Source organism: Coenobita brevimanus, chromosome 30, assembly GCF_032717465.1.
Source record: "Coenobita brevimanus isolate Jiangsu-jjx chromosome 30, ASM3271746v2, whole genome shotgun sequence".
Lineage (NCBI taxonomy): Eukaryota > Metazoa > Arthropoda > Malacostraca > Decapoda > Coenobitidae > Coenobita > Coenobita brevimanus.
This window is the reverse complement of record NC_136983.1, coordinates 269347-283424: the sequence shown is the minus strand read 5'-3', so window position 1 is coordinate 283424 and position 14078 is coordinate 269347. Positions and strand designations below refer to the sequence as shown.

Genomic DNA, 14078 nt, shown 5'->3' with positions numbered 1-14078 from the left:
GAGAGGAAGGAAACGAAAATTTAAATTTGTTAATGCCTTGTGGCAGAGAAAACTGTAGGAAAAATGACTCACAAACCAAAGAAATAGTAGTGACTGACGTTAGGAATAAAATTTATTGAAACAAGGGAAGGGTAAGGAATGTAGAGGGAGAGAAAGGGTGATGGGGAGAGGGAGGGAGGAGAGGAAACGGGAAAATTTTTGATAAAGTGACACACAGATCAAGAAACTAGAGATATATAAGCTAAATGTAATGATATAGTTAAAGAGGCGTATTAATAGGGAAAAGGGGATTTAAACGATGGTGGGCGGGGCTAAGGTGGAGGGAATGCGGAGGAGTGGAGGGAGAGATGGAGGAAAGATTGCAGGTGCGACGGAAAAGCCGGCAGGCCGGGCAGGTTGGGCAGACGCGAGCAAGGTGTTGGGGGAGGGAGATGTCCGACTCTCGCTTTGGTAAGATTTCTTTCAGTTTCTGTTTTAGTACCTTTTAATAGTTTATAGTAATAAGCAGTGTTGATGTATATATTTTAAGGAAATTTTGGTGTATGTTTGGAAGCTCTTGGGTAGAATTTTCATTGATTTTGCATCATTTCGAGTGGAGTGTTTCCGTTTAGAATTCGTGGTTCACTCAGTATTCATTGTTCACTTGCTTCAGTAGCCATTGTTTACTCACCTTAGTATCCATTATCGCTTGTAACAATGACCTGTGGATATTACTGAATTGTGAGGATTTATATATATATTTTAAGGAATTGTATTATGTATGGAAGTCCTTCGATGCGGTTTGACTTTTGAGTTTACAGTATTCAAGTCGAGGTGTTTACCGTAACGTCTGAACTTAATATTTTTTTAGCATATTTTCATATCTTACTCTTGTATTTAAGGACTTCTTACATTAGTTTTGCATTGAGGTAATATGCAGTTAGAAAGTTTGCTCCCTTGATGATAATTCCATGGTTTAGGTTTCAGAGTAGGCATGCAGTTTAAAAGTATTAACGGTTCTTCACCTGGTGGACAATTTAAAAATGACTCGGTGGGCATCTGCTTTTCAAGAATTAAATTATGAATCAGTTATGCAAAGTACACCAGCTATATTTTGTTCCATACGGAGAACTTGATCAGGCATATGTTTGTTCATACTCTTTAAAGTTCATTTTTAATAGTTTTCAGCACTTCAGTTCGATTATTAAACCGTAATTCCAAAGTATGTGTCGGTGTCATACTTGGCTTTATTGCAGTATCCGGGTAGTTTAGGTTAAGCAAAGATGGGGGGGGAAATACTAGAGCATTGAAGTTACGTACCTCGAAGCAAAAATGTTATTTGAGGAGCTGGATTACTCGTTAGATATTGGTTTACCTGGGCTATTTTATTTGTTTTTAGCGAACTTGTCACTTAATATATCCTCGTTAATTAATACATCGTTCTCCGACAGGTAGTGTAAGTGAACATGGCGACAAGAGCAATGAAAATTCACACGAGACTTAAGACTGACATTTCAAAGCAAGGGTGGAGCAAGTGGAAGTGGAGAAAATGGAAGATGACGGAAACTGAAGCAAGGTGGAATCCAATGGAAGTGTGCAGATGAAAACAGGACGATCAAAATTGGACGGAAATACCTGAAATAGAAAATGAGCGCGATAACGAGGACAATAGTGAGATGGTGCTTGACGTAGAGGTTCAGGCGCTGGGTTCGACTCGACAAGGAACTGGGAATTGGTGCCTTCCTGGTCAGCCTTGGGTTCTTTCTTGTAATCTGTAAGGCCTCTCAAGCCGAGGCCTGTTCTGCTGTTTCAATACTGTGGTAAGTATGAAGATTTATACAGTACTTTAACATCATTGTAATGGAATTTAACTGATTACATGACAAGGTCTTACGTTCACGATAGTACCCTTCATTTGCTTTCCTTTTTCATGATTGTCAAAAAACAGTCAGTCCTTGCAAATACTTTCAGTGCTTGCTGGGTAAATTTTCATTGGTAAATTATAAATGGAGGTAACATTGTCACGTTAATATGTATTATAAATAGGGAGATTTAACAAACTGGTCTGTGAGGGGTCTTCTTGGATTATATAATTTACTGAATTATTTAGTTTTTAATTTGTGCTGATGATTTGAGGGTCAGTATTTAAATAAAATATTGACAGCTAGTTAAGTTTCGTAGGCAGTGAGGAGATACAGTACAGAGTAGCTGACTTCCTTGCCTCGGGACTGTGTACCTGAAGTGCTGTGTAAACACAAACACCTACACAGTTAGTTAGCTATTCAGGTAAAATTAGTTTCAGCCAACCACACAAAGATTTGGATCAGTTTTTTTCTTTTTTCCTGTTTTAAACAATTCTAAGACTTTCTTCCATGGCATATTTGTCCCTGTAATTTTTTATACTTGAAGGTAACCTAACCTAACCTAGCTGTCGAGAGTAATATATTAATTTGACAAAAATGCCCAAGAGAAGTGTCTCTGAATTGTCTTAAATCAAACTCTCTTTATTCTGTGGCTTGAAACCATAATCCATCTATAGCCTGATGCCATCATCTCATAAGGGATGGCCATTTGTCTTGTTGTTTTACGGGGAGCGGCACAAACCTTCCACCAACCCACTTGACATGTAGGGAATACGGGTGGGTTATATTGCTACCACCCAGCACTGCAAATGGTTTCTTGGTTTACAGGAACCATTAGGCTTGTCACTGTAAGGCCACCTGAAAAGGAAAGATAATGAAGAGTTACAGGAAAGATAAGAAATAGGGAGGAGGGCAGAGACAGGAAAAGAATAAAGGTGAAGGAAGTAGGCAGCACTGCATCAAGCGAGTGGATGATCTGCCACCACTGTAATACCGCAGTTAATTACCCTCCTCCTTTAACTTAATAAATGACAAAGGAGTTAACATTACATTAGCCGTTACTTTTCCTCTCACAGCTTAATGATAAACTAGTAAGAATTATGGAAGCAAATACGTAACAAGTATATTAATGTATATCTTTAACAGGATTATGTTGGGGCAGTGTCATCAACCACAGCCACCTTCGCCACCACATCACATCCGCTATTGAGGTCTTCTGCGGTTCAGGCGGTCATCTTGTCAAATAAGGTGAGGAAAGTGAATTTTGAGCATTTATAGGCAGTCCTCATAAGATTAATGCAAATGTAATAGAACTTTTTCAGAATGGAATGTCATGGCTATATCAAGTTGGGTTTCTAGAGGACTTTATAATAAGTCATTTACGGGTATTATAAACTGTAGGTGTCAAACTAGATCAGACTAAATCAAAATAATCATGGGACTTAACCATTTTAACTTGGAGATTTTTTTTACTGTTATAAACGATGTCAGACTAAAAACTAAATACAGTATAAGTCATGAGCCTTAACCAGTTTAACTTTTGGATTCTTAAAGCTTCTGACGGTGACTGCCTATAAATGATTAATCCAGACCAGTTATAGAATTGAAAATGTTGAGTTGCAAAATTAGGCTTTAGTTGTGGGTTTGACATTACAAAATTCTTTAAGTATATAAAGGAATGGAAGGCCTTAATTAGATCAATTACCTGTTTATATATCAAATTACATAAGTCATTAGTGCAGTGGTTATTAAGGCCTTTTTTTTCTTATATAAACGTTTAGGATAATTATCATGTACTACTTAATTGAAGCCATTACTGGTTGTAATTTTAGAGGTTAAATTAATACTTCACCAGACATTTATACTATGCAGTTGATTTAATTTTATCCATCATATCCGGACCTCCTTTCCCACCCTAGAGCAGGGTGAGGAATGGCAATTTTATCCATACACTTGTTGTGGCATCCTGGGTAATGATTCATATGAACAGTGGTAGTTTGTGATGCTGTTATGTTTTACGAAGGTTAAATCAGGATCTAGGCATCAGCTTATTTGTCCCTTAATACAGTACGTTGTTAATTTTATGTAGTGCCAGGGTTTGGGTAACTTTGCTATACAGGTAACAGTGAAAATCTAAATCTAGTTCAGATGAGAGCTGGCGATCAGATAAGCAATAAATGTCCTGGGAGGGAGAGGAGAGTAGAGTGGAGGGGGAAAGGAAGATTGTGTTGACGGTAACAGGAAGAAGGGAGGGAATTTGTAGAGAACGGCAGGGAACATGTAAGGGGGTGTTGGATGGAGGAGGGAAGCCATAGTTAATCAGGTGGTAGACTGCAGGCTGAACTTGCCCTCTTGAAGTCCACCGTTGTGTGAATAACTTCGCTCGGATACATTGGCCTGCATCGGAACATAATCCCTGGAAGACGAGGAGTTGCCCTTAGTCCATAGCCTTCTCAAGGGATGGGGTAGCTAAGGGACAGTAGTATATCAGTGCATTTGGGTAGCACTTCACTGGACCATTTCACAGCAAATTACAAACTTCATTTGTCTATACACAGGGGAGTTAATGCTAAAAAACTTGGTAAATTGGAATAAGTGGTTATAATTACTAGTACTGGTTTTGACGGTGGGTTTATTGTAAGTTTGATTTTGGATTTGGAATGGACATTTTGGATTTTAGGTTCAGTGGCTTTATGGTTATGGCGAAACTAGACTTTGAATTTGGCTACCTTCTTTATGCACTAGGATTAGAAATTTAGATCTTATGGAGGCTAGGATTCTGACTGGTTATTTTGGGTGGATTTGGTATGCTTTGACCTGTTAGTGGATCTCTGCTACTTAGTTTTATTATGGATTTACTTTGCCTTGGAGGAAGAATTGATTGGCTTTCTCTTAATTTTTAGTGGCTTTCCCTGTTTGGATTTAGCATAAAATTTGATGTTGGATGTTATGTAGATTTAAAACTTAATGGGTTTTGAATTTTGAGGGACTTGTGTTTTATTTTGATTTGTCTTGACTGGCAGTTTTTATTGTATCAGTGCGTGACTCGTCTGGTATTTGAACTTTGAGGGACTTTGGTGTTTTAATGTTGGTTTGTATCGACTGGCTGTTTTTTTTTTTTTTTTTTTTTTTTTTTTTTTTATGCGAGGAAGAAGGAACCAAAGGCCATGAGCCCGCAGTAACAGTTCCCTCCAAGAGAAAAACAAAATACAATAGAGAGCCAAATTCAAGATCCGATCATTTTGAGATGCCTGGACACACTGCGTTTGAAAGACTGGAGATCATAGGCAGGAGGAAATACAGACAGAGGGAGACAGTTCCAGAGCTGACCTGTTGCATGAATGAAAGACTGGGAGTAACGGTTAACTCTTGCATTAGAGAGTTGGACAGAAAAGGGATGAGAGTTTGCTGCCAGACAGGTGCTACGCGCCCGTCGTAGAGGTGGAGGAATGCAAGCAGACAGTTCAGAGGAGCAGTGACCATTAAAGTAGCGATAGAAAAGAGATAAAGATGCAACAGTGCGGCGAAGAGACAGAGGTTGAAGGGAGTCAGTAAGAGGAGGAGAGTTAATGAGACGAAAAGCCTTTGTTTGGCTCAGTTGGTTAGTGCTCTGCTTTGGCCAAAGGGTCGGAGGTTCGATTCCACCTAAGGGTCATTCGTAGACACAGGGAAGGGCATCTGGTCATCAAGTGCTACATGCTGCAAACCTAAGCCCTCTACCCAGGGGCAACGCCTTGGCTCTTATCGATAAAAGGGGACACGATGTAGAGAAGGTGTATGTGACTCAAGGTGGATGAGCATGGTGACTGTGACTCATGGCATATTCTTCACCTGTCATTATATACATTAGCTTGATGTCAAGTGGCCCATTTGAATGTTTTCAATTTTTAGCGGCTGATTTTTCAGGGAGTTTAAATGTTGCCATGTTTTGCACTGGATATTGATTATGGAATATTTTAAGTGAGTCAATTGGCTATTGATTTTAATTGGAATAGTTTGTAGTTTGCATTACTGTCATCTGGAATGGTTTGACTTTATTTTGGCTGTATTTTGAGTATGGTGTTACTCTGATTTGGGTGCCTACCATCCGCTAAGGAAATAAATGTAGTGCTGCATTGAGGTTTACTACACTTGAAGCCAAATGGTTTCTTGTAAACCTGAAACCATTACTGAGTTGGTAACCAGGTCAAAAACTCCCAGCGGTTCAGTGGGTTAAGGCACTACGTAGATTGAGCCTGTGAGGGTTAGTTGAGGGATGTGTTTGGGGTTTATATCTGAGGGATCGTTGAGGTTTCTTGGTCACATAACGCCACTCAGGGGCTAGTGAGGATGGTCAGCCTTGCCTGAATGACTGGAGTAACCTATCCCCAGCCCCTGCTACAGATGGACTGGATGATGGAGGGATGGATTTTAATTTTGAAGTGCTTGTTGGATAGATGGATTTTTAAAGTGTGTTGGATGATGGATGAATGGATTTTTCTTTGGGTGGGGCGGGGAGGCTGTTGGACAGTGTAGGTGTGGATTTTCATTGAAGTGGCAGTTTAAATATTGGTGATTCTTAGCTGAGTTTTTGGTTTGGGTTTGTAGTTGACTTGGAGTGGGTGATATTGTGGACTTGAAACTTGCCCTTTTTAAGAATTAACATGTATTCCTGGCTGTTTTTATTACATAGCTGTTTTGAGTGCGGATTTTGTGACTCTTGGTCTTGATTGAGTTATAGTGACGATGAATTGTGAATGTTGTAGATGGTGTGTGGCTATTTTGGCCTGTGGATTAGTGGCTTTTTTGATACTACTATGGCCTCTGAGTTTGGATTTTGAAATGGAGTAACTTTGAAATTTAGAGTCTACCAAAAGTACAGTATATGGCTGTGAAATGATTTTTAGGGTTTTAAATGCTTATGGTCTTGGAAGTTTGTCAGTTGATTTTAAAACTTGAATTTTTATTAATGGTTTGAAATTGTTGAGTGGCTTGAATTGGAAACAATCTTGTATGCCTTTAGAATTTGAAATTATTCAATATTGGGGTAGGCTACGGGTCGTATGAATTTGAATTTGGGTTTAAGGCTTGATTTTCACTGATTATTTTTGGCTTTCAGTAATGGAGTAGAATTGGGCAGGTTGGAATGATGGAAGGGTGATTTTTGTTGGCTTGAGTGCAGGCTGTTTGTATTAGTGCTTGTGTGTGTTGAGTATGGCGGTTTTCACCATGGATTTTGTTTGGTTATTGATTTTGAGGGAGGGGGTGGGTGGGGTGGAGAGGGTAGACTAAGCACAGGACAGGATGACATGGAGATTAATCAGGCCACCCGTTCTGGAGTTCATGTGGCTGTAGATATAACTGCAGTATTTACCATTTTCTCCAGATACTCAAGTTTTACGTTGCCCAAAATTGTCATGCCCATTTTGAATTGTTTTAGCATCATATTAATGCTAGTTATGGAACAGATGTAGAGCCATAGTATTGTCATAGTTAATGTAGAACTTCAAGGTTTAATAGTGCCGTAAAGGTGGGTGTCCTAAGCAACAGCCTTCACTGGCTTCCTTTAAAGATTTTACTCTGGCACTTGGAAGATTTGAAGATATCCAGTAATGTAAACAAAGCATAAATTGTCGTCGTCTGAAGTTGAGGAAGGGTATCGAGATTTTATAGTTTATGTATTTGCTATCAGTACGCATGAATCTTTTATGTGCTTGTTACTGGTATACATATTTCATTCATTCATTCATTGCCAGACGCCATGTATCCCAAACAGGGTGGCCAAGGGCTTATAGTTAATTGTTTTTACAGGGAGGGGCACTAATCCTCCACCAACCCCACTTGACACGTTATTTGAAGGAAAACATGCACAGTAACTGAAACCATACCACCTTCTGTGATATGAGCAAGTGGTCATGAAGAGATTTAAGTTCCCTGATCATTTGTCCTAACATATTGTTTTTAGATATCCCTCTTACTCGTTAAATGGCAACTCCTTCCATTGCCATCAACAGGCAGGAAAATTGATCTGTATACACATTGTGATTGTTCCCTGTATGAAAGACAAAGTTGGGTTGTAACTAAGTCGGAATTTAATCGTGCAAGTTATTGTTAATGAACACTTAACTCTGTTGTTGTCATCTGCTTTAAGTAAAATTCAGTTGGCTTTAAAACTGAGTCTTTGGTTTTACATATTCAAAATGCTGTATGAAAGGTTAGTTCTTAAATAGGAGAGCAAGTAAATTAGCTGTACAGATCCCTTTGGTGAGGCACTGAGAACCCACTCTAACAAAGCTAGGTATGAGTTACCCTGATCCACAAGGCAGCTCTGCAGATCCTAGTCACTTGAATAGCATCTTTAAATGACCCAGTTTAGGCAGCCATAGGTTTATCTCTAGTAACTTTCCTTTTGTGATAGTTTGCTTGAAGTTGGCTAAGCCTTTCTCCAAGGGCTCGATCAGTCTTTTCATTTTCAGCCAGACTTATTAGGCCTTTGTACCTGGAAGTCATTTCATTATGTATTTTGTCTGGCCAGAGTAAGATTCCCCATTTCTGTTGATTTCCAAACCTGAGCCAGTTTTTACCAAGGATGGGTCTTTGTTGTAAAATCCTTTATTTCTTGTTAGGGTGCATCCTTTTTTCAGTGCTGTGAACCTTCCCCTCTGAGTTGTATTCATAGCTATTACTAGCAATTGAATTTTCTCCATGTCTGTAGCTGTCAATGGGAACCTCTAGGCGATGTTTCTGACCTAAGGATTAGACTGGGAGTAGCAGGTAAAGGGATGGAAGTTTAGAATTAAACCCTATTTACTGGTACTGCATAAGCTGGTTGTAAAGACTGATTGTACAGTTTTTACACCTTTTTCATTCTTTTCCAGCCTATTTCACATGGCAGTTACAAAATACCACAGCTTTCCATTGCATTTCATAGTGACAATTATTTGTTAATCTATTGCAGCAACTCAGCATTTAGGATGGAGAAAGTAATTTTAGGTCGTTGGAGTAAAAGGGGTTTAATCCCTACCATGAATTAACATACAGTAATTTGCATGGTTGGATATGCTCTAGTATCTCCAGGGATCATAAACAGGATTCCTTCATACAGTATTCCCATGCATTGATGGATATGAAGAGTCCAGTGATACTGTCATTTTAACTTCATGCAGTGTTCCCCACAGTTCAGTGATACGATAATACAATACAGGCATGCACCCATACCACTTGTAACAACTAGGACCATATTGCAGTGTTAAGTTCTTTAGCACTGTATTGCAGTCCGCATATCGCTATTCAGCTTGTTTTTTAAGGTGAACAGTATGGCTAAGTGAATAACATTACTACTGTAAATTTAATACAGTCTTCAAACTCACCGAAAATTTAACAAAGCAAACTGCTACAGTGTTACAATCATCTGAACTAATAAGATGACATGGCTGAAGCTGACGTTTAGCATCTGGGTTTGGATACTAGTACAGTCAGTAGAAAGTTAGTGGTGCCAGTCTTAACTCTGCTCTATCTGACTCTACGGTACTGAAAATGACATGAAAACGATTGGAAGCAAGAGGGTTAGTGAAGCATCAGTTGGGGATAGAGTACTATATTCCTGCACCATTTCCTTAGCAGCTAAATGCATTGACCGCTACTATCCTATACACTTCACCTTAAATTGTCCCAGCTTTCCATCCTTTGGCTGCTTCACGGAGCTCTGTGGTGGAAAGACATTGACTCTACATCCTTTCCATAGTACCTTGACTCTCACAATTCTGGTGTTCATCATCTTACTGTTTTAGCTGTGCATTCAAGTTATAGGGATGGCAATTTTATGGCAGGTTAGTGTAAACCCTAATCTCATGATATAGCATTGTTAAAAGCCTATTAAAATTGAGCAGATTTATTGAGGGTAACATAAGGATCATCATGGTACTTGATTGAAATTGTCAGAGGTACATAAAGCTGCTCCCATTAAAAGAAACATAACCAGTGTGTGGTAACGTATGTAATCGCCTCACATTACTCCTCTTTAGTACTGATATTCTTTAGCACGTTACTCAAAATATTCTGTAAAGAAATAATTACAGAAAACTTGTTAGCTTATACAAGTCTTGGTTCAGTGAAGTTTGTCCCACAGTTAGTCTCCATGGGTCAAATACACCCTTGTCTAATTACATGAGCTCTGGCTGAAGGGAACTAGAGGTTTGTCAGGTTACAGTAAATGTTTTGGCCAGTTATGTACTGTATAGTTTTTCTTAAAGGCTGAAGTTATTTCATTGTAGAACAGGTGTTGTAAGACCTGTTCTCATTAATGGTACATTCCCAGCACCAATTCAGAAACCCTTTGATGAATTAAAGCTGAAGTAAACTAAAATGACTGGGTATAGTGTACATTTAAAGCCAGATGCGTTAATCCTACAAGGCCAGTTACACTTTGCCCTGTTATCATTCTGCCCTATCCATTTCACAATCCCATTTACTTGTCTCTTCTTCCTTGATCTCCTTTTGCATGTCACTTGTTCCTATTCTGTTTCCACATTATTGGTAATATACTAATGTTTATTTCTCCTACAGGGGAGTACTGGCTTCGTTGCAGTCCGATCTTAAGTGGGAACTGGACAAGAAAGGACTGCTGTAATCAAGTTGCTGAATACTTCAGTTGAAGTACACTGAAAAGTACATTTGCAGTGTCTTCTAGTTTGTTTAAAACTGAAAGTTGAATATTAGATACAGAAATGTGTACTAGCTCCTGAACAGAAGTTTTTATAAAGTATTTGAAATTGTCCTGTAACAATTTGCCAAGAAAATGTAAAGTACAGTAAATAATAGCCTCAGCAGATAATTTTTTTGTGATCATTGGTGTTTAGTGTTCATGCAGACTGGATAAGTGACAAGATTTAAATTTGGAAATGAGTCAGAAGTATGGCCCATCCTAAAATAATGGAATTGGAGTTGCATATTACACTCCTGTGAAAGTAAAAGATAGATTTTTAGTTTTTGTACAGCATGAACTCAATTTGGAAAATGTACCTATGTCTTCTCCAGATAGTGACTTGTAACTTGAATACATGTACCACTTTGGGGATACAAGACCTACACTATAATAAAAATAGGTGTTTGTTAGTGTCCTGAGTTCCTTAATGTTGATGTTTATATATAACTAAATTCATTGTTTATTTGTATTTTGTGCCATTTTTATATAACTAAATTCATTGTTTATTTGTATTTTGTGCCATTTTCACCTTCATACTGGCCCATCCCTATAATTTCTGTAGTTAAATTTTCTATCTATCTGTTGCCAGACGCCATGATCCCGTAAGGGGTGGCCATTTGACTGGGTTATTTGTTTTATGGGGAGGGGCACTAACCCTCCACCAACCCACTTGTTGACGCGTAGGGAGCACGCATGGTTTGGTTATATAGTTACCACCCAGTGTTGTAAATGGTTTCCTGGCTTACAGGACACCACTTGGCTTGTCACTCGATGAAGCATGGAAATTCTTGATAACTTTGTAATTGCTGAGAAAGTCATATGAAGCATCAACAGTCTGTTCTGTAATTTATCATGTTACAGTAGCTTGGTACCAAAATGATATTCTTCATAGATTCCCGGAAAGAGAATGATTAAGTGCAGAATAAAGAATAAGTGGAGGTGCAGCTGCATGGTACATTTCTGGTGTAATATAAGAAGTGCACAATATTGTATCATTTGAAGTACGGTACTAAACATGTTCATGGAAAACATAGAAGGGCCTGAAAACTTTGATAAATAGTTAAACAGATTTTTCTTTTATGAGATCAGTTTTAATAAGTGCATGAATTTATATAATTTATTACTGTTGCAGTTGTGCCACTAAAGTTGCCATTGTGAATTTGATAAAGCTATTTTAAATCTGGGTACAAGGAGTGTCCTGACAAAGCGATACCAGGACTTAAAGAATCATTGGCTTAAGATATATTGGTGATTTGAGTTGAATTTTGAATGTGAATGGATATACAGAAGTATATCATAAGTCCAGTACTGCAGGAATGTAAATGGCATACAAATGACAACCTCTCCAGTGTTTCTTAAAGGAATTTATTATACTCATTGCATCCTAAATGTGGTAATTGTTTAAAAATACCATATAATGCCACAGACTGATTAAAACTCCATGGGTTCCTCCCCCGCTTCCCCCCCTACCATGTCTTGAAAAACTGATTATGCTGGTTGAGAAGTTTACCACTTGTATTGGAAAGTTGTTTTAGCAGATAAGCCTAGCTTGAAATGACTGCTTTTTCTTGCTGTCTCCTGTAATTTTCAGTATTGATGCAGTGTACCTTTTCCAGTTACTAGTAGTGTTTCAAGAACTTAAAGGTATTAGCTGCAGCTCCAAGCTTGTTTGAATGGGACCCCAGTGGACTGCAGGCTCAAGATTGGCTTTCATTCCATGAACATTTTGAGGAATAAAGGGAATTTAGGGAAGTTTAACCAGGCAGCAGTCATACTGAACTTCATGTGAAAGCACTCCTGCCCCCCCTTTTTATAAAGCAATGCATTAGTTATTTAATCACCCTGCAACTAGAAAATAAAATTTAACAATGGTCAGTACCACCCCTTTCGCAGCATACAGGTACAATTATGTACTTGGACACTGACATTATAGTAAGGCATTAACCCCCCCTCCCCAGCACACTTCAAGAATTTTACATTTTTGGAGAAATGTGATAGTCTGTGGCAGAGCTTAAATGAGTTGTCAGATTAAAAGAAACTTAAATATTTAAGAACTGCAAGGTTAATGTTTAAATAAAAAGAAATAAAGCAAAGCTTTTTAGAAACTGAACTTGAAGCTTTAAAAATGTCCCAAGCTTAAGAACATTGTATTAAAACTTAATTATGAAATCTTATAGAAATAGCATGTTTATCAAAGTAAAAGTAGATGTCATACAATGTCATTTTGGCTTCTTGCCATTAAATTTTTAACTCTGAATCCAGTTGTTTGGCAAAATTATATAATTGAAGGGAGAGTACTAGTCATTATAAAATTTGTTCTACTTTAACAAGTCAAGGTTGTAAGATTGCTAAAGGTTTGTTGCAGGTGGTAAAATTTGAGCACTATGGGGGAAACAACTTTGGAATTCCTGATGGATTGGTCTTTGAGTTCTGAAAGCACGGTGCTAGTTGTATATTGGTAAATTCATCCTGGAACAGGATGAACAGTTAAAATCTTGGTGGTCAGTGTCCCCCCCATGTCCTAGTACAGGTGGGGGACTTTGTAAATGTTATCAATCTTATGCTAAGGAAAACTAAGGTAGTCTTGTAATGTGTAAAGAGAATTTACAGTGTTAGAATTCAAGTGGCCTCTTGTCAGGAATGTTAGGTTCCTATGCTGTGTATATTTAAAGCGGTCTGGAGAGATTTACAAAAGGTTTTGCATCATAGCTGTGCAAGATTAACTCTGAAATCCCTCCTCATTGCTTAACGACTTTATTTCCTGTACTTCATTATTTCCGTTTCCTTTGTGCCATGTTAAAGCAGAAAAAGAAACTGATATTGGTTAAAAACTGAAGTTTAACGTTAAAATAAGCATGTTTTATAGTAACACTTTGAAATTGACACAATGTATAGGTGGAAGTTATGAAGGTCAAGGGAATTCAGCCCTGTCTAGCTTCCAATTTTCCTGCTGTTGTTGCATTTGACAGTGGTGAAACTTTCTGTAAAAAGTTTAAAAAGTTTAATCATATGTTAGTTGAAATATGCTTGAATTTATTTGAGCATCAAATGGTAATACAAAGTTCAATCTTGTATCTTTAGTTTTCCCAACAGTTTCTAGCAACTGTTGGAAATTAATTGCTTTTAGCACTTAATTTAGCTTCCAGTAAATAGAGAACATTAATACAGTACCTAGATATAGCATTTGTAAACTGCCTCAGCCCAGTGTTTACTATAATGTCTTTCTCCTTGCTTCCTTTCCTCCCTCGGCATCTCCCTTCCCTCTCTCTCTACCCTTTTACCTCCCTCCCCCCCAGTCTCCCTCTTCCTTCTCTCTCCACCTCCTGTTCCTCCCTTTCTCTGTCCCTCTAACTCCCCCCTCCCTCCCCCCCCCTCCCTTTGTCCTGTCTCTCCCTCAACCCACCCTCTTACTCTTTACATCCCCCCTCCTCTCTCCTACCCTCTACCCTCTACATCTTTCATGTCGCTTCCTCTACTTCCCCCTTCCCCCTTTACCACACACTTCCGCTTTACGTCCCCCCTCCTCTTTCCCTCTGTCCTGTCTCCCTCAACCC

At 38.5% G+C, this 14078-nt stretch overlaps 1 long non-coding RNA gene across 1 annotated transcript; it reads left to right on the top strand.

Moving 5' to 3' along the window:
* Positions 1–371: 371 nt before the first annotated feature.
* On the top strand, positions 372–11591 carry LOC145395217 (uncharacterized). Its single transcript, XR_013896567.1, has 4 exons — positions 372–450; positions 1431–1799; positions 2988–3089; positions 10386–11591. It is a non-coding gene; the product is annotated as an uncharacterized LOC145395217 (long non-coding RNA).
* Positions 11592–14078: the final 2487 nt, after the last annotated feature.